General features: G+C 34.4%; 1 protein-coding gene across 5 annotated transcripts in view; it reads right to left on the reverse strand.

Annotated features, from left to right (window-relative positions):
- Positions 1 to 16,996, reverse strand: part of LOC117174560 (C-terminal-binding protein) — a 75,593-nt gene extending 58,597 nt beyond the window's left edge. For all 5 annotated transcript variants that reach the window (XM_033363779.1, XM_033363778.1, XM_033363776.1 and 2 more), the window contains exon 1: positions 16,885 to 16,996. The gene's annotated coding sequence lies outside the window, so the exon portion shown is untranslated. The remainder of the gene's footprint in view (positions 1 to 16,884) is intronic.
- Between the last annotated feature and the right edge of the window lie 4,834 nt (positions 16,997 to 21,830).

The raw sequence follows: 21,830 nt of genomic DNA on the forward strand, positions 1-21,830 counted from the left end.
ATGAGTTTTCCGTTGTATTAAAGATATAGTAACAAGATCAGGTTTAATGAAATGGAAGAACTAACGTTGTCGCCATTAAGAAGAAACCATCCTGAACCAACCAAGGAATTTATTCTGCCCTTGTCGTTGATTGGCCTGTTTCGCGAGGATCCAAAGTGGCGTGGGTTAAGTTGAACCCGTAGGTAAAAAAGAACCCCTGTCATACCAGATCAAGCTGAACGTGTCCCTTTTCAAAGAAGCAAACATCAAAAGTCCAACATCGATGTATATATGTAAGGATGTATGTTTCGCTTAGTTTCCGTATACAAACTCGCAAGTTACGATGCTCTGCCGTTGGCTCCGTGCCTCCCACTTCTGCAGGCCGGTACACTCAGCCCGAGTAGTAAATACCGCGAAACGTACGATTTTACAAAAGCTCCTCGTATGCTATACATATAACTACTTTTCATTCATTCAGCCGACTCCAACGCACTACAAACATTTCCTTCGGCACTTCCCTAAAAAAATGCATTTCTGTGTTGCCACCTCCATTTTCACTTTACCAAACTTTAGAAACAAATTCATAAAGACCTTCGTTGCCGTTAAGGTTTATGAATGTTCTATACAAAATGTATAATATGTTTGTTAATTGTTCATAAATCTAACCGACAAGCAGAGCGTTTATGAATTTTACGCGGAACCATTCAGTCTGAAAACATGCGAATTTGAAAGCTAATTCGGTTATCTGCATTGATGTACTGCAAAAGCATTCCGACATGCACCTGTTTACCTCTTCCTTCTCACTCAGACCTGCTTTTGGAGGAGCACACCAGTGCAGATGACCGAATTCGCTATTTGCTAATGATTTCATTGATTGCTGTCGAATCATACTGACTGCTCTCGACTCCGTCTGGTTTCACACTGGCTATTCAATGATTGTTCAGATTCTGTAACATTATATAATGCATTTTGTAAGCTCAAACGTCCTTGAAGCTCTAAATATAGCCATTTATACCATGAATTTGACCTTACGGCATAAACAAGCATATAGCACGCACACGTGAGAAGACGGACTGACTGCTCGTGATTACTCACCTCGACTCTTACTGATTTCACTTAATTTCAAACGCTACATTCGAGAGTGAATGGCCCCTCGAAATTTTTCCAAAAAATTTGGTAAAGCGGGAGATGAATCATATGAAATACAGATATTGTAATTGAATGAGGGTATCATATTGCATAGCAAACATCGCATGGTCTACTACTATACAAGTTTCTGATATCCCCATCTTTCAGCAACAGTTTAATTGAAACGTGAAAATGCTCGTGTTTTAGCAGCAAGGGGATAGTAATAACTAATGGCTTCTGATCTGTATTGTGGACTCTCTCTTCCCGTGAAATGCGTCAACAAGACTTTGTACAGTGTGCACTGTGAACGCAGGTAGACTCACATGTGCACCCCAATCGGGCCCCCGTTGGGAGTGTGTGCGGAAGACGCGGATCCACACTACGACCGAACGGCGTGCAGTTCTTCCAAGCGCATCTGCGTGTAAGACAAGTGCGTGGCGGGAGTAGTTTCATGGAGTTTAGTTCCCGGTATAGTGGGATGGCATCTTGACTCCTAGTAGTGGAGTGTGGCAAGCAATGGCCGGCCCGATCGATGTCTCGGCAACTTCCCACCCTCGACGGTCGCCTTCCCCGATCCTGCTGCCCCTCGCCCTGCGTCTCCACTCCACAGTTCTACACCATACCAGGCAGCCGCCAACCCACTCCGCTGTCTCACTCGCTATCTATATTCTGTCTCTCACACCCGCACACCCACCGACGCAATCTACTCTTGCTCCTCCTGTAATCCCGGAGCTGCTTACAGCTCGAGTCTGTTTACAATGACGATGCGCTACCCCCATTACCCCGACTAGTTCGGTGGCCAAGGAATGTGAAAAAGTTCGACAATTGAGTCATAAATGCTGTGGCACATGGAGAAAAATGCATGTTTATCTGTAACATTTACATGTTTCGTGTGAACATACTTTCATGTAATATTCAACTATAGGAAAGCCATTTAGGATTTAGGGTTTGAATTTGTAGATATTGAAAACTAAGCACGTGGAAATGTCGCGTATATAGGCCATAAATAGAACTGGACAGGGGGTAGGATACTCATGGGAGTCTCTAAAGCTGGATCAAAAAGCAAGACATAGATCGGCTTTGGAAATATATCATGACACATTCAAGGTCGAAGATGAAACTCAAGATTTTTGCACGTAAACTTAATTTTTATGATTCAGGAGCGTAACTAAGACTTATTTATTAACTTATATTTTCTAGTAAAAAATTATATATTTAAATTTTAGTTGAGAAGAAATCTACTTGTTTCCTCAACAAATTATTTCCCCTCGGTAATTGGTTAAGTTATACCCTAGACGAAATCTCGGAACGAATCAAACTTAAAGAAACTTTTATAGAAATTCCCTGACTTTGCAACTTTTTTTATCCTGACTCAAAATTTAGTAATTTTTATAGTATAAATTGCTACACTTGACTATACACAAGTATTTTGTTTGATTAAAAAAAAATCCTATTACAAAAACTGCACAATAACTCACAAATTAAAAATGGAAAAAACTTCCGACTTTTTCTAAATTATGTCATTTGTTCTTGGAAACGATATAACTTTATGCAACGCAGTTGAAAATGTTTCTTTAGCTTCGCACTCGACTTGCACATGAAAGAAAAATTTCTCTGCAATGCAAATATACATGTCATACAAAAGATGCTTTGTTAGCGTCACAAATTTTTAGATTCAGCCATTCTGAAGATTTTGCAAATTACGAGATTGTTAGTGCCTACTTCTGTAATATTAAATGAAGGAAGAATATATTTTTGTTCATTTATCTTTATAGTTTCTCGTCAAATTACTTCTGGTTACTATATGCCTTTTCAAGGCAATAATTACAACAATGAAATAATTTACATTCATGACACATTGCACATATAGCAAGTATAGTATTTATATATACTCGTTGAGATCATAAATTGATGACTAGGGATTTACGGGCTAAAATGATGGTAAATTACGACATGAGTCTACACGAGTGCCACGATTGACATTTTAAATTACTACATAACAACGTATAAGAACACCTGAGTTAACTTATTTGCTGTTGCTTTTTTCTTTCTTAATTATTTTCTATTCTTCCTTGTTCGTATAGTTTGAAGTTTTTAAACCAGTGAATTAGTAAAAAAACACCCAAGTTGAAATTAGTTCTCAGAATTCTTCTCGACTTGATTTCCGAAGCGTAATATTTCATCGGGTAATATACGACTTTCTTCTACAGTCAACTAGGGGGATTATCAGACCTCGGAAATGCAGCTAAACTGCAGTATCTGTTCGGTGTAAAATCACGCGTGGAAAAAATGTCTGCAAATGACCGCATTGTCGAGTATCAATAGAAGAGAAGGAAGAGTTTCGTCCACGAAACCACATGCACACTTAAAAACTTTTAACTCTCGTCTCGAGTGGGGCGTGAAAAACTCGGTACACGTGCGAGTGAGTGCACAACATGCGATCCGAGAAACAGTTAATGTCATTTCTTGACTGTCACTGAGTTTCCATGTTAATAATATATGCAGTCTTTTATTCCTACAATTATTCACCCGATTTCTAATTTGATACCCACTTTAGTTATACATCATTTCCATGAATCATGAATTCTGAAATAAGTGTACCGAAGTAAATTTGTGTACGTAAACCTGCTAGACATACTCTCACTGTGACTTTCAGGAAATTTAAAGCAGAGAAAATTAGTAAACCTCCGCAAATAGTTTTTGCCCATCCATTGATCCGCCTGAACCCGACTCGTGTGACTGAAGAAAAGTTAAGAGTAATAAGTTGACCTTACGGGTTGAGTGAGTGAGAAATTCAACCAACGAAAATGAAAGAGAATTCGCGACTAGAACTTGCGCAATGATAGTTGGGAGAGGTCAGTTTGCTGGCTCACGTACAAGAGTCTAATCGAATGATTCAAAGAAGGTATAGCAGCGAATGTTTTAAGATATACTCTTAGGCAGTAAGTAAAGGCCAAATTCATACCAGTAATAAATTCATAAGTGCAAAAGAGACGCTCTTATGCGAGCTCTTATGTAGAATGAATTTGACCTTACGGTATATGCGAACAACGAGTGTGGGAGAAAATCCAGCATAAAAGTGGAGTGGGGGCAACTGTTGCAAAACTAGCCGTTATAACGGAGTCAAATAAGTTTTATAACTCGGAACTCCACATCCGTCAACGGATTCTTACGAAACCTTTTGCACTGCGTTTTCAAAGTTTCAAAAATATATGTTACATAGTTAAACTTGAATAAATTAAATCTTAAATTCAACGATATACTGTGCATATTTTACGGATCTAAGGCTTAATTTAAGCAAATTGTTTAACTTTTTAATATATGTTTATGAGTTTTTACAAAAGTTTTAAACTGGAAAACCTTTCATAAAAGTCCCTTGACAGATTCTGAGTTTTTTTCTTTCTTAACGTCTAACCTGACTCCTCTATTTACTAACTGAAATTTACACAGAAGAGAACGATCCAGCGCAAGGGCAGCGAGACAACCGGTACATATCCTCAATCCGCGATCGGTGGATGTCTAGCAAACTCAGCCAACTGCTGCCGGTTTGCTGCTGCTGCTTCTCCTTCTGCGCATCGATTGAGCGTCTTTCCCGGCGTCGTGAAATGTTCGACGAGGCTTCGAGTAAAATACGGGTAATAAATCAGTCGCGAAGGGTATAGGAAGCGCCGAATGGTGGCCTGCGTTGGTTATTATATGTGGATTTCAAAGTTGCAATTCTGGAGAGAAGATCAACTTCGGCACTTGAGTCTTCGAGCTAAATGGTTACTGAAGTTGTTCTGCCATCCCAGTATAATACATAAAATGTTATTTACAACCGATTGATTTTTTGCAAAGAAAATTGAATTCATGATTCTTTATCGAGAGAAGAGTTGAGTGACTTTAACAACGGTTTTGCCTGATTTGGCATTCGGCAAATTAATAAAGTTTCAGATGCGCGACACTTCATTATGTTGAAATTATTGTACATACTACTATAATGAGCACTCTAAATGATCTTGCTGAGCATTCTTGAATACATTTACGTTATATGCATGGATACAATAATGAATTTGCAAACTATCGAGCAAATAATTAGACACATTGTGGATAGAAAATCCAAAAGGTCTTATAGTGAAGGCCGCGACCTCAATCAATTTTTTAACAATAACGTACACATCAACGCAATAATGAAATATAAACTTAAACTAAACAAAAAACGAATGCTATCTTTAATGGTCAATAAAATAAAAGACACAGATTCTACTGCGTTTAAATTTAAAGATGCTCAAGTATTGAAGTTTACAAAGACCACATTGTAACGACTCATTTATCGGCTGATTGTTGAAATGCTACTATAACTACTTTACGACTCGTTAAATGTTAAGATTTCTTGCTATCGAGGACAAAAGTGCAGCCAGGTCGATTCCAAAGCACTAAGTACGTATGTTTGTATGTATGTGTGTATTTACTAAAACTACAGTTGTACATTTTAAGAAACTTGGAAACTCGACCCATTGATTATTTCACTTTCCCTCACCTATCCAAACTTTCATCAAGTATTGACCAAGAAACAAACATCTTAGCTAGCCAATTATTTGGTTCAATGGATGTATCAGGGATGATCGCTTTGCCTTTGGGATAAAGTGTGTAAACTTTCAAGTTTGGCAAATTGGATATTTTTATAAATTCGCTAACATAACTTTCCATATTACTTTAGACTTCCACAGACTTAATGGTTCATTTTATTTAGTTAACTATGTGTTTTCATCATAATCTGACAATTGTATTAAATTGCTCGCCTTTCTACTTCGATTTTCGATAATTTTGATTCAAAGTGTTCCCTTGTAATTTGATCTCCATTTGGTTCGAGGTTCTCAATGATTTAAAAGCCATTTATGATATTTCTTCATTAGATCAGAATTGCCTGTTGGGTCATAGCTTTTTAACTTCTCAGGAACTTATTAGTTCAGTGTCAGATCCTGATTCTTTTCTTTACCATGATCATCAAAATGGTCAATATCTTCTTTTTCTTCTTCTTCTTCTTCTGGGAAACTTAATTGTTCGGCATCAGATTCTGAAAGGGTGGATTTATGATTTTAAGCTGTGCTGTAAACTGAATCTTTTGTTATCACTATTTACGTTCTCCATTGCATCTGTTTGGATTGGGAAAAATGTTTGATGATGCATTAGGCGCTGTGCTTTCCCTTTTCATAATCTATTTCATATTCTTTTAAACGCAGTCTCCATTGCAAAAGTCTCAATGTTAGATCTTTTATTTTCATTAACCATTATTGTACTGGATGATCAGTTTTTCTTTGAAATTTTTGACGACCTCAGTATCGAGATTTCAAGTGCGACATGAATTGTACAAGCCTGAGCTTTTTCCTGGAAAGTGGAAACGGGTGCGATTGTAGGATAGATTTCCAGACAAGAAACGTGCCATTGATTTAAGCATCGTTTGCACTTTTGCAGAAAAAGCTTGCAACTCGCTCGCGACCCGTTAAGCAATCAGAGAGCGTCGCGTCCCAGGAAAGAACGAGAGTGCTCGTAAAGCCGCTTTCGCAACATACGACTCGGCTAAAGTCCAGTTCCGGAGTGGTGATAGGTACAATGTAAACTGTATGAGACCGGATCGATGCCTTCGCTCGCATCAGCCAAATCGAGCGAGGCGGCATATACATACGTGAATCGAGTGTGTTTCACGAGGTTCACGAGGGAGACGCGGAGACGCTTCCCAAATCGAGTACATATATTCGTCATTCCTAAAAAGATTCGTACCACTTTCTCACAGCCAAACATACTTGCCGACCTACAAACATCTCAACGGTTCTCATTTATATGATACATTAATTCATCACTTAAAAAAAAAAAAAAACTGTTTTTAATTCACTGTGATCAAAATAATAGATGAGGGATGGAATTTATACTTTTTTTGTGGGATATGGAGTCAAAAGTCACTCGTAACATCCTTAGCTTGCGTGTTATTTCGATTAACCTCTCAGTCTTTCGTGGAAGAAGGACAATCTGGACAATTCTGCATTCAAGACTAACCAGTTTTACGAGCGAGTTGTACATCTAAAGCGGTCTAAAATGGCTGTTGTTATCAAGCCCATTGACTAAGCCGATTATTATTTCCTCGCGGACACGCCCGTGGCATTTGTCCACTCACTGGTGTACTACATACATATATATCATAAAGCCAAGTATCAGTCCCGTTCGAATGGTGGACTGCACGCGCGTTATTTCCATTTCGAACCAATCTTGCAAAAACTCGCAATTTTCCATAACTAAAGGCCATGTGGGACACTTTTTCCTTTTTTAATTTTCTCCCTATTGATCGGGTTGACCCTGCGTCTCTTCCATCTATAATCTATACGTATTTCATTCTATTTTATTTTTACCAATTAAGAGTCAAATACCTGCTGCGACGGCAATTTTATTCCGTTTTTATGGATGCACCGCCTATCTCAACAACCACCTCTTCCAGTTCACTTGCTCTATTTTTCACAGATGTTTGTAACGTTTAATGTGGAATGTAAGCGAAAATAGACAGTACTGGATTACTCTTGGAAAGCTTTTGACTCTGTTAAACCAACTCCAAAAAATTCTTTTCGAAGCTCTACAATTTTGAGGCACGTGTGCAGAGCATTTTTAAGAGACGAATTGACTGGCACGTATCCTATTGCGTTGTCCAAGACGACCTCGAAATTGTACCGCGTCAGTTCTTCGACCTCTGAGCTTTCACTCGAACCCTACTAATTTTCCAAATTTCGGACCACATAAAATTCATGAAGTTACGGATCTTAAAACGAACTATACTCAAGCACACATACATATACATATGACACTTTTACGAACTGGTAAGACTTGATTCGATAACTGAATATTGGATAATGCGTTTACGAAGACTGTTGCAAAATATCGTAAGCGTGTCGTGTGTTCATTTGTGATATACTCAATAATTGCACCTGCTTTAGAGTCGTAATCGAATTTAGGACAATAACTCATTCGGAAGTTAATGCGATAAGAACAATATTTTGCAAGTTAATTTGGACTTGGATTGATTGAAATATATCCCGATATGTAGTACGCATTACTTGTGCGAAGAACAAAATACCTATGTGAGATTTACCCATTGTCGATATTCAGGGGAATTTCACATCTCCAAGTATAATATACCACGCGAGTACGACTGTACTACGAAGGCAATAAGAGTGGGGACGATATGAAGCTATGCTTTCCGAGTTCTCGTGCCTTGAAAATCTAAATACCTACTCCCCACCTATCCTGCGATTTACATCATTCCAGACATTATTATTCTCAATCGCAAAGAATACTAGGGTTCCGTGAAAATTCATTCAAGCAAAAATATATCTGTTCTCTTTATCCATCACTTATTTTGAGGACAAACGCTTAGGAATTTGCCAAACTTTGTGAAATTCTAAATAATGAATAAATGTTATTTGCGAGGAATGATGTGAATTTAGTTGTTTGAATGGAAAAGTGACAGCTTGGGATTGTGTGTATAAAATAATGTATCAATTTTAAAATCATCGACAACTTATCCTTGATGTGACGAAATACTAAGTTACTTAAACGATACTTTTATATAAGAAATCATAAATGAAACACAAGTTGCGTCAATAATTGTCTTGATACAAAACGAATTTGCTTTGATAAATATTTTCCAATTTATTGTGCAAGTTTTCATCAATTGAACAATGTCGTTTCATCTTTTTCGTCGGCAGGAATTCACGTCAATGCACTTTCGAGACTTTCCGGTTGCAATAAATGATGGTCGGAGGCAGAGGAAAGAGTTTATTGCTCCAAAAAAAAAAATAAGGAAAGAGCGCGCGGACCATGACAGTGGCGTTTCTGAAAACTAGGGAGATAACGCGAAAAAAGGAAGTACGTGCTTTGTTTTGCAACTCGGCACAGAGATCGCAGGAATTGAGAATAAAGCGGGGGCGGAGAGGACGGGAAAAATTTGTAAGAAGAAGTCTCAAGCGCATTTTCCGCTTTTGTCCATTGTTCTGGAGCAAAACAGTCTGCGCGAACGTAAATAAATCGGTTTCCAGTATACGGGTCAGCACATCGCTGAATAAGCAAATTATGTAAGGCCAGAACGAGAGCTCGTTTAAATACCAACGTGTTATACGTATACGTATACTTATGTGTGTACTATATACTTACAACCTAAACACATTCACATTAATGGAATACACACTCGCCGTGAAAAAAGTAACGAGAGCCGCGCGTGTTTGCGTTAAATTTGACGAAAGTTAAGCAAACGAAAATGTGTGTTAGTAGACTTAAATTGAGTATGTACTCTCTAAATTTGAATCAGTAATAAATGGGTCACTGAATCAATTCAGTAAGAATTTCCACTGATTCACAACGCAATCTCACTGATTCGAATAGCTAAAAATGGGTCACTGGTATAATCAAATAAGTAAGGATTTTCATGTGAAAAACAAATTTAGAGAGTAGAGAGCGACTAGCAAATTTCTGATTGCGAGGCAACGTTTTCGTTCTATCGCAAGTTTCATTAGAATGCATAATCTCTTTCCAGTGCATAACACATTTCCAAACCAGTTCTCAATAAACAGAACTCATTCACTTTCTTTAGACCCTCGATCAATTTAAGCCTTCCCAAGTTAGTTAATTACGTATATGTAAATAATCAAGTCATCAGATATCGTTATCTCTAACTCAGACATTAAGATTTTGAATTATTTAAGACTTGAATAAGTTAGTTCCTCTGACCGCGTTAAGATTTTACGCCACTTCCACTGGCATCAGGCGACTTCAATCACTTGACTTTTAATGAATAGACTTGGTATAACATATTTTAAATGCTGCATAGGTTTAGAAAATTGAAGAGCAATACTGCGCAAAATAAAAAAAATACTGTAGAAGATTGTACACTTGTAAAGTGCTAAGAAATTTATGTACGTATTGCAATATGCATATAAAATCAGATAGCTTAACTTGGCGTGACTTAGTTCGTATCCCCGACTTTAATTATACATTTTACGTGATATTTATTTCTAAATAGTGATATTTAAATACTGTTGAAAAATATCAAGTTTTTCAATATTAAATCTGTCCTAACATTTTATATATTTCATAAACCAAGTAACAGGTGTTTGTGTCATCTTAGGAAAGCTAGAAACTGACGGACAGTTTCACGGCCTGTCATTAACCACAATTAAAAGTCAGTCAAACAACTATACTGAAAACTTATTTCAAGTTTAACACGTCATGTTTCGTAATTAAATTTCATCAGAATAAATGAATGTATAATGATTGGAACATCAACTCAAAGACGCGAAAAGAAAAAGATACGCTCAATGTGTAAATGAATACTGCATAAGATTGAGGATGATTTTTCTCTGAACGCATAATTGCATTTATCAAGCGCCAGGTCGACAGCACAGAAAAAAACGAAGTGTGAATTTAACGCTAATTTCAGGGTGCCATTACACCAGGTGTCATTTCTCTCAGCCTTAGGGTACTAAAGGTCACCTGATGTTAATTGTTTTTCCGCTTTTCGTTATAAAAAAAAAAACAGACAGTATTTTCGTACAGGAATTCTGCGCGACATGGAACACCATCTTAAAATTAGCTGCAACATTTACATGTATTCCAAAGTTTTTAATGCGAGTGTCTTCAAATCAACATGATGACGAATTTTCGAATCACTATGTATACACACTCCGTGCGTGTCTTTTGTGATAGTCGTCCACGCGCCGTTTCAGCTCCCCGAATATCCCCACCAACACCGAATATACCGAATTGCATGACTTGATATGCACTATTTCGCTGCAGATATACACAGGCGAGACCAATGTTCGCAAATCAGGAGACAGATCGCGATTTACGCGTCGATTATAAATTGCGAGTGATCGAGGTGATGATAACGCTATTCCCAAGAGATTATTTGCATCTCCTTTGGTATTCCAGCGCAAATCATTGTGCCTTGAACGACGTACACATTGTAGAATAATATAACACACACACTCGATTATGTTAATCGTTTTTGAGAAATGGGCGCATCACCGTTTCTTGTAAAAGTGGTTGAGCATGCTTTTAACCGTTTTTCTGGACCAAAGCGTGCAACCTAACGTTTGTCCAGAGACCACTTTTGTAATCAAACAAATGTTGTTTCATGATAAATGGTACCAAAAAGTTATAAATCTACTATACTGAGACGATACATCCTGCTGAATTACTGATCCTCAGGAAGCAGTCATTTTCCTTATGTTAGTTTTCCAAATCATTAAATAGTTCATACACCGAAAAAAATTCCTTGTACCTATATACAAGGTATCAACTATTTTTCCTGGTTAGGACAGGGGACAACTTTGCAAACCTAGTTATATTGACAAAGTTCATCTTACTAATAACAACAAGGAAAATACGTTGCTTCAACTAAAATATCTATCTATTTTGACAAGGCAAACAAGTTGCCGTAATTATGAATATCATTGTTGACCCGACGAAATGAGCTTTAAATTTTAATAATCCTAAAGTACCATCACATACAAGTATATTTCATATCATCCTGTATGAATCTAATTGTTCTGAATCTCGAAATTTGTTTTACATTTTCGAAAAATATTTCTTTTTCTTGAACCTGAATTGCACCAGCAGCAAACAGTATTAGATCCAACCGATTCCTTCCATGCAACAATGGACTTGAACAACGAAAGAGGTTAGGTATTCAAAAATTGGAACAGACGTTTTTACATCAAACTTTGAACACTAAATTCACTTGAAATTGTTTATAAAACATCCTATTGTGCTTATGATCACGAATTTACTCCATTATTATTAAAAATATTTACAAGTGATGTAAACAGTTGCCCCGCTAATGAACCTAGATTTTGTTTACTAGGTATTATTAGGCTTGTACAGTTTAATCAACTGTATGACCATAATTTTATTAGTAAGGAATCCTTGTCATTTCAACTAGATTTAGTGTAAATAGAGCTGCTTGTTGATTTTAAAGAAAAATATTTTCTCAGTATAATTTATCCTTGAAAGGACAAAATAATTCAATATTTTGCATTGCAACATTGCAATGCTACACAATGCCTGGATACGAGTAGTTAAAGTTCATGGATCTTTTTATAGCAGGCCAAGATAAGTTCCGATTATTGAGCTTAGAAAAATTATTTACGGTACTGCAGCGCGAAGTTTTTTTACAAACGATAATTTAAAGCACATAGAATGGGGGGGGCACTCCCGATGTGCGCGCATCAGAGAAATGTCAATTCGAAAGAATGTGTCACGGATCGTACGATGCCCGTGAAAGGAGACAGTTATACAGAACCAGAAGATTGGTCAAATGGCCGTCGGCTCTATTGTCAGTAGAGTACGCGCACACTCGGCCCAATAAAATTATGAAAGCACACTCTCCACACACACTCTGCTCACGCTGTATCGCAATCCCACATTCAAAATGAACCCTCTCTCATAAAGCCATAAAAATCTCAAGGAAAAAGAGCAGCCTACTTCAAATAATTTTCATCTAAGTTTGACATAAGCCTTTAATTATAGCTCTCCCTTCCTTCAATTGATAAATATATTAATATCTTAAGATTGAAGCGACAAGTTTAGTGCTGCCATCTCCTATTATGCTAGCAGGAATTTCGCATCGAGATGATAAGTGGTAAAGGTCGAATTCCGCTTTATCAAAACTGGTACGAGACAATTAGCTAAAGATGAGAGAGTTCTCAAATGATAATGGTGTATTCATGCCCGAGTTCTGGATTACGTTAATAAGAATGCCGCACAAAATATAGGGAAAAGGACTTTTCGGTCGCATGTTTGGTTTTCTCATCCTTCCGGTAATGCTTGTCGAAAGTCATAATGAGACCATTTTACCGAAAGGATTTTCCCTTGCTTTTTGTGCGGAGTGCTTATGAATAATTCTTCTTTTCATAACTGAGATGAGATTGCATTTACGCAGAGAGTATGGGACTCAGCAGAAGTGAGTCAAACTTCTGACGAAAATTATAAGCAAATTTTAAACATCATTGTCATAAAAGAATAATAATTCTAAACGACGTAATAAGGAAATGCAATGAAATGAGCGATTTAATAAAGAATTCATAATTTATCACTTGTTGATTATAGAAGTGTGTAAGCTGACTTGAGTAGTAGAGGCAAGGTGACCTTGTATTGATTCCTCAGAGTACATACATGGAAAGTGTCATAAAGAATGAGAGGTTGTAAGTTTGTAATGACACCATATAATTACCAGCTGAATAATACTTCAGTTTAAATTTACGAAAAGAAAAAAGAATTTTGTGGGCAGTAAACAACTATTATTTTAAATGCAAATCTGTAATGCTTTTTGTAGAAATTTTAAGTAATCAAATATATTCTTAAATAATAAATAAATCATATGAATTCCTTTCTAAGTTTGAATCAATAAGAAGTGGGTCACTGTGTGGTTTCACTGATTAATCAGTGATCCACTTCCTCTGGTTTGAGTTTCTGAGAGAGTTTGTTAAAGTTCTAGAAACATGCAGTTTCTTGCGATCAGGTCATTAAATGAAAGTTGCTTCGCCATACAGTTTCAATATTATAAGTATGATTGCATTATAATTTTCTAAATTACATACTATCAATAAGAATCCTTTAAAATCTTAATCAGATAGTCCACCAGGCAGATTATTTTTAATTCCCGGTCACTTTTTCATTTTCCCGGTCTAGTAATTCCTTGTTCCTGATCTGACCCAATTCAGAAGCACAAATTGTATTAACATTTTTTCTTTAATGACTGAATCTCCTTTTTTTCAGTCTGTTCAAGAAATAAAATTCTAGATTTTCATCACCTCTCCTCAAATAAAAACATTTTTTTTCTATTTACTCCACAAATATCGGTTCTTTAAAAAAAAGATTTAAGACAAAAATTACTATGGATACAACCAATATTTTTGCAGGAAATAAAAAACACATTTTCTTAGAAGGAGTTTAGGTTTATTTTGGCTTTGCATAGCATAAACAAATTTTTGGATCGTAATGAAACTTCAGTTTTCTTTCTTCAGCAAAGAGGGAAAAATAGGAACAAATATTTTAAAATTTGTCTTTTTAACATTCTCATATAATAGTAGACTTTTTACTAAGAAATAATTTACTTTCAAGCAAAAAAAAATATTATTTTTCTACAAAAAGAGGATTTTTCAATACAAAAGGAAACATTTTCTATCCGAAAATACGAATTTTCATCAGAGCAATTAAATTTTTATCCAAAAAATGTGCTCTTAACAAAATAGTTTAATTTTCAACAATATAACGAAATTTAAACCGAACATATTTATAGATTTTTTCAATAAATTAATTACACTTTAATGTCAAAAATTTACTTACACTTACACTTTTACTTTTAGCCTTCAACCAAGGAAAAAATTTGAAAACAAAAAGATTAAAATTGTAGAATTTTCTACCAAGAAAGACAAATATAAAAAATACATTTGAGTTTTTGCATAAAAAAAAGAGGACTTTTTAAGGAAATGGTTGAATTTTCCACCAAAACATGAATTTTTGATGCAAAAGGACGAATTTTCTATTGAGAAAGACGAATCCAAAAAATCAGTTAAATTTTTTACCAAAAGATATAATTTCTGAACCAAAAATATAATAGTAACCTTTCCAATAAATAAGAATTCACTTTCAACCAAAAAATATGAATTTTCTACCAAAAGAATCAATTTTCTATTCAGAAAAACAAATATTATCAAAAAAAGTAGAATTTTCGACCAAATAAATGACTTTTCAAACAAAAAATGTTCATTTTATAACTTTGGAAAATGAACTTTCAATGCAAAAGAATATTTTCTATTCAGAAAAACGAACATTGAAAAAAAGTTTAATTTTGTACCAAAAATATGACTTTTTAAGAAAATAGCAAAATTTTAAACTAAGAAAGATTAATTTTAAAACAAGATCAAGTTTTTATTCAAAAGGATGAAATTTCTATCCAGAAAGAGAAATATAAAAAGTTTAATTTTGACTAAAAAACAGTTTAACTTTTCAGAAAATAGTTGAATTTTCTACAAAACAAGTAATTTTGAACGAAAAGATATGAATTCTGAATAAAAAATATAACAGGAATTTTGCAATGAATAATAATTCACTTTCTACCAAAAAAGCGACTTTTTTTTACGAAAAGTTAGCTTTTCAGCAAAATAGTTCAATTTTAAACGAAATAATAATTTTTCTATCAAAAGGTGAAATTTCAACCCAAAAGAACAATTTTTCTATCCAGAATGGCGAATATTATCAAACAGTTGAATTTTCGACAAAAAAAAAAATTAATTTTTAAATGAAAAAGTTGAATTTTCAACATACGAAGATGAATATTGAAACACAGAAAAATATATGGAAAAAACGAGGAATATTTTTTTACGAAAATAGTTGCATTTTCAACGAAGTAATTAATTTTTGATCGAAACAGTAGAATTTTTAACCGAAAGATATTAATTCTAAAAAAAAAAAGATATAGTAGTAAATTTTCAATGAAAAATAATTCACTTTCAACAAAAATTACGATTTTTCACAAAATAGTTGAATTTACAACAAAATAATACATTTTTTTAGGCCAATAACAGAGAATGAAAAAAGAAAACCACTGAGAATTACCCGAATCTTGTTGCTAAATCATATTGTTTAAGACACCTTTTTTCAATTAAAAATAATTTTTTATTTGAAACCATTGTTGATGTATTTAAAACGATAGTTGCACAAGTAATTACAGACATTGTGAATAAAATTTTGGATTGAGATAACCTCAAAAATTCTCATCTGAAAACATATATATCATATATATCACAATTAAGGTTAGATTATTAATTTTAATTTTGTGTTTGACATTTTTTCTCAATACGCAAAACGCAAGTAGTTGGCCAGAAAACAACTTTTTTATTTTATATACCGAAAACACAATTGAAATATTGAAATTTTCAAGCAAATAATCAACTTTTCAATGAAAAAGAACAAACTTTCAATACAAAATATTTAGATTTTTTGTGGCTATTATTTAGTTAAGTTCTTATTTAAGCGAAAAGGGATTTTTTTCAAAACAGGAGAAAAAGAATTCTTTAAAAAAGGGGAAGGGTGTTAAGTCTGGAAGATGCACTCGGTTCGCGAAAAATACATTTGCGCCCCTGAAGACGCAAATGTGTTTTTCGCTCGAATCTGAATTGTAAACGATTTTCTTGTTTTTCACCACGAGTCTACAATTTTTCCGATTTATCACCATAAACAATTCACAGCAAAGGATTGTAATTTTCACTCTATTTTTTGAAGTCAAGCAGCAAAATGGGATCCTAACCTAAAAATATAAAGGCCGCGAATATTCGTACAGATCTGGGTGAAATTTGATCGCTAATCCGGACAATCTGGAATGAAGCTGAAGGGGCGGATAAGGGCCGGATATTTTCTATTGATCACCTGGATGAATAGTGATGAATAGCCACATTAGGTATTCATTGAGATCCAGCGGAAGTGGATGAGTGGAATAGGCATTACGGAATCTCAAATATGTTATAAATCATAGTGGAAGATTAAGCAGCTTTGACCGTAACTGACCGCTTGATGATGGACCGGGAAACTCGAGCGAGTCTCAATCATCGAGAAGCATTCGAACTGACGCTTGCACCGGCCGCGTGCAATTTACTGTACCTTCATACGAATACAAAACCCTTTTCTCGAGAAAGCAGTCCAGGGCAAAAAATGCTCCTTCCAGAGACACCAATCTGAGTAACCTGAGCAGACACTAACCTGAGCATTTAAAATGCCGATTTCTCGTATCCCTTCGCCTCGAATTTCACTTGATTTTCACTTGATTTTCACTCGCGAAGGCTCGCGGATTAGGGGTCACGCGCGCCCGCCGCACGATATGGCAGCCACACAAGTAGAGGATCCTGCTTATGCACTTTCTACTGCGCATGCGGCGCGAGACAGGGAGCGGGAAATTAAAAAAATTTTAAGCATTCCCCTAACCTCTTATAGAATAGTCTATTTTATAAAACTAGTAGCGTGCATGTTTTTTATAGTATACATATTTTTTAATATACCCATTCACGATGATAATACCCACAGTTTAGACACTTTCTTTTATTTTTGTTTCTAACGATTCTTTGACTAACTTTTCAAAGACCATAGATTTTGAATTGATTAGGTGTTTCAAGTTGTGACGTCAGCTTGCAAAATATCTGCACTAAGCGCTAGGTAGCGCTTTGAAGTTTCACCTGTATTTGAAACTTTAAAATATTTTGTTCAGAAATAATTTATTTTAAATCAATTGAATGTACATTTATCTTATTTATTCCATTCTTGATTGCAAATTGACCTTTTTTTGGTTAAAAATTGAACAATTTAGTTAATAATTCATGTATTTTAATAAAAATCGTCACTTTTCTTTGAAAATTAAACTTTTTGGTTAAAAATTAATGTTTTTGTTAGAAAAAATGATTTCTTTGGTAAAAATATTCTTCTTGTTTAAAAATTCAATTATATGGTTAAAAATTGAACTACTTTATTGAATTTTTTTTTTCTAAAAATTAATTTTCTAGACTGAATCTAAAATTTTGGAATAATTTTTTTCCAGTTGGACATTCTTCTTTTTGATATAAAGTAATTCTTCTCGTTTGAAAATTCTTCTTTTTGGTTGAAAATTAATTGAATGAAAAGTCAGCTATTCTATTTTTGATTGAAAATTGAACTTTTTTAGTTGAAAAATCAACCATATGTTGGCAAATTTATTTATTCGGAAAAAAATTCACCTCCTTTCGTTAAAAATCATTCTTTTTAGTTCAAATTCATCTTCATAGTTGAAAACTCATATCTTAACCTGAAAATTTAATTTTTTGGATAATTAATTTTTCTTTTGCTTAAAAATTAATTTTTTTCAGTCGGAAATTAAATTATATTTTTCCAAGTTTATCTAATATTTGAAAATGGTTGAAAATGTACCGATTCTTTTGAACTTCGTTTTTTAAAACTATTTTTTAACCATGCCACTTTTGCTTCAAAATAGAACTACTTTGAGAAACATTCATTTTTTTTTTGCAAATTATTACATTTTTATTTAAAAACTCTCCTTTCTGGCAGAATATTATTATTTATGGTTGAAAATTAATTTTTGTGTTTGAAAATTCATTTCCATATATGAAAATTGAACAAATTTGGTAAAAATTTTTCTTTTTGTAATTGCAAACGTTTTCCTTTTTAGTTGGCCCTCAGCGTGAAGACATCTTGGACTTCCGCCACTCATTCAGAAATACCTAATCCTGGGGTGGGATTCCGATGCCTCTAATTTAATTGATCGAATCTCTCTTTCTGTCGCATTAAATTAAACAGAGATGTTCAATCGCTTTGAAACAATTGATTGCAACTGTCTCTTTCTTTCTTATTAGCCAAAGAGGGGGGGGGGGGTAATATTCGATAATCGAGAACTATCGACTTCTCGATTATCGACAGTCACCTCTCTCTCTTTCTGACACACAAGATAGAACAAGATAGTTGCAGCCATTCTTTTCAAAAAGACCGAACGTCTCTATATAATTTCATACGATAGAAAGAGAGATTCGACCGATTGTGTTGAAGACATCGAAATCCTACACCTAGGATTAATATTTTACATACGATTCATTTCTAGTCACTGACTGAAATATTTGCTGATTTGCTTATTTTATTGTTAAAACTTTCCGAGGAAAATGCCTACAGCATTTCTATAATGAGATAAAATGAAATCTCATTTTTCTGAAAAAAAAACATTACATCTTTAATAACAATTTTGTAATTTTCTGTGAGCAATCTAGGAGTCCCTGCAAAATTATTATATTTTTATTCAAAATCTAGGGTTTTTTCGGGAAATAGAGATTTCGGTCGAAGATATTATAGTCCTATATGCGAGATGGAGATAGATGTGTCTCTTTTTAACAAATGGCATATTTTTAATTTTTGGAACTTAATATAGAGTCACTAGTGAGGTGCCGTATCTAGGCTTGAAGCTGCAGTCCCATGCGTTTATAAACGGCGGCGTAAACCAGAAACTCATGAGAGTGAAACAGACAAATAGATCTATCCGTCTCTTTCACTCTCATAAGTTTCTGCTATATGCCAGTATTTGCGGCCCTCACTAGACTGCACTTTCAATGTGCTTTTTGACGGACATTGGATTTAATATTTTGCGTAGGATTCATTTCTAATAACGTTGTTGGTTTATGGCAAAAAGATTGAATGAGAACTAGATGACAACCCTATTTGCAATAATATTTTAACATGCGCTGTAAAATCGGTGTGGCGGTGCCGAAATCAGCAGACAAAAGAATCTAAAGTTGCAACTGCAAATTCTGACTTGCACTTGTTTCAAATTTACTGAAAAGACCTAGCTGTAGATTACGTATCTACATTTTTTGCTAATTTTTTACCACTCAGTTGAGTCTATTAAGTAAATTTGAAGTGAATGTCAGACAAAATTTAATGATTCTAGCTCAGGACTCTTACGTCGATAGGTTTTAGCGCCGCCAAACGGATCTTTCCAGCCTGAATGTTAAGGTGAGAATGAAAAAGTTGGAGTGAGAAAAAGAGAGTTTTTCCAAAAGAGGTAAGAATGATCCTTTATATAACTTTTTCTTTACCGTAGACCTATTCATCTTGACTATCGACCATCTTCACGCCTGAAGAATTTAATATTAATTCTAATTGGTCTAGATGAAAATTTGTATTCAAAATTGAGATCCAAATTCATGATACATAGTAATTTTTTTATTATAGAGTACATATCTCCATTATTAGTAGGTTCATGGCCAGTGAAATGAATCAGCATAAACCTAATAATAACGTAGATATGAACTCATTGCGAACCAAAAATTATTTTGCACAATTCGTCATGTTAAGTGATGGTTGGCGCCCCTTGCGGCTAGATCTGAAGGTCTCAAAAGCGTGTGATTCGAGCCTTTAACCCCTTCATTTTTTATTAAAAGAAAAATTTGAATTGATCATGTGTAGCTTTTTGATCGTCAAATAAAGCATATTTGATATTTAAAAACAGTTTATAAATCAATTTACCGTAATTGAACGCATTTTAATTTAAAACACGGTTTGAATTTTGTACACGTTAACCAAAAACCCTAGGTTCCGGGCAGCTTTTATATGCGCAGTAGCTAAAAAGTAGCCTACTTAGCACAAGCAGATCATTTAATTGGCTGGTGTCAGCGTATTTTCGGCTAAAGGTATTATGAGCCTGGACGCGCCATCTCACTAGGGAACCTGTAATAAGTTTCAAGAACTAAAAGAATGCTATTAGTTAAAAAAAAATTGTGATATCTCTGCATCTTTTTAACCAGTGGCACTTCTTTTAGTTCTTGGAAATCATTATAGGTTCTCTAGTGAGGTACTGTCTAAAGGCTTATATCTTCGGTTCGGCCACTGACATCGATAGTCTGCAAAGCAATTATTAGAAAAATAAATCATCTTTTTCAACAAGGTTATATTCCCACGAATCTCAAATTTTAATTATTCATTGAATAAAATTATTCATGAGTTTTTTACGTAATTTCTATTTACATGTTATGTACGTAAAGAACTCGATACGACGCCTAACTTCGAATCTAACTAACCAATTTTGAAATACAACTATGCTCTTAAATCTTTCCCTGTCAAAATATTTATCTATAAAAATATTAAGAAAAAAATATAAAAGAAAAAAGAAAAAAAATATTAAAGAAAAGTTTTGTTCGCTGCATTTTACGCGATTCTTTATTTACCAGCATATTGCCATCTTGGTGAAGGATTACAAAATAAAAATAAGCCTCTATAGGAAATAAAGTATTTTAGATTGAATTATCATCTTACACAATAAAAAACACATGAATTGTTGACGAAAATGTGTTCTGTCAAGAAAAAAATTGGTACTGATGGCGTGAAATTGTTACACTGTGTAGGCGATAACAAACCTCGTGGACCAGCAGTTTCAGGAACTGGTAAATTGATCCATCTTCTATCGGAGCCCTGGTGTAATTTACAGACAAAAAACTCAAATTTTTATTTAAAAAAAAATGTACACTCTTTTAAATGTTGATTTTTTCGCGCCATACCGCCACCTAAAAGTGACGTCATATGCTTTCAATATTTTCTAAACCAGCTGGAGAGGTCTATGCTTCTCCTAGAAAATGGAAATAAATCAATGTTAAGAGGTTAATGTAAGGACGTAATATCGTTTTGTGCCCAACAATGTACAAATCCCAGTGTTAAAATTCCTAAACTTTTTTTTTATGTTTATTCAATTATGAGGAAGGGACAAAATTCTTTAAAATATCCTGCTTGACACAAATCTGTCCTGGAAAATTAACAGTACAAATATACTATTGCTAAGATATTTTCAAATATTTCAACGTCAGCAAATACATTTATTTTTAATAAAGAAGTATAAATTGTTTTTTTCGTAGCATACGTATTTTTTATTCCACTTTATTACTTGATAAAGGCTTTCAACAGGGATCAGCAATTTTGAGGTAATGTTTTATCGTTAACCCTTAAAGGGCACACCTCCTTACTAAGTAAACTATATTTTTGGCTAAAAAAAATCATGAGTGATGTTGATACAATTCAAAATAGGAATGAAATCTTTACAAATCCTCACAGTGATAATATAACTATTTGAAAAAAAAACTTAAAAAAAAACGTAGACAATCAGAAAAAATGTTTATCAAATCGAAAAT

The sequence above is a fragment of the Belonocnema kinseyi genome, chromosome 6, assembly GCF_010883055.1.
Source record: "Belonocnema kinseyi isolate 2016_QV_RU_SX_M_011 chromosome 6, B_treatae_v1, whole genome shotgun sequence".
Classification (NCBI taxonomy): domain Eukaryota; kingdom Metazoa; phylum Arthropoda; class Insecta; order Hymenoptera; family Cynipidae; genus Belonocnema; species Belonocnema kinseyi.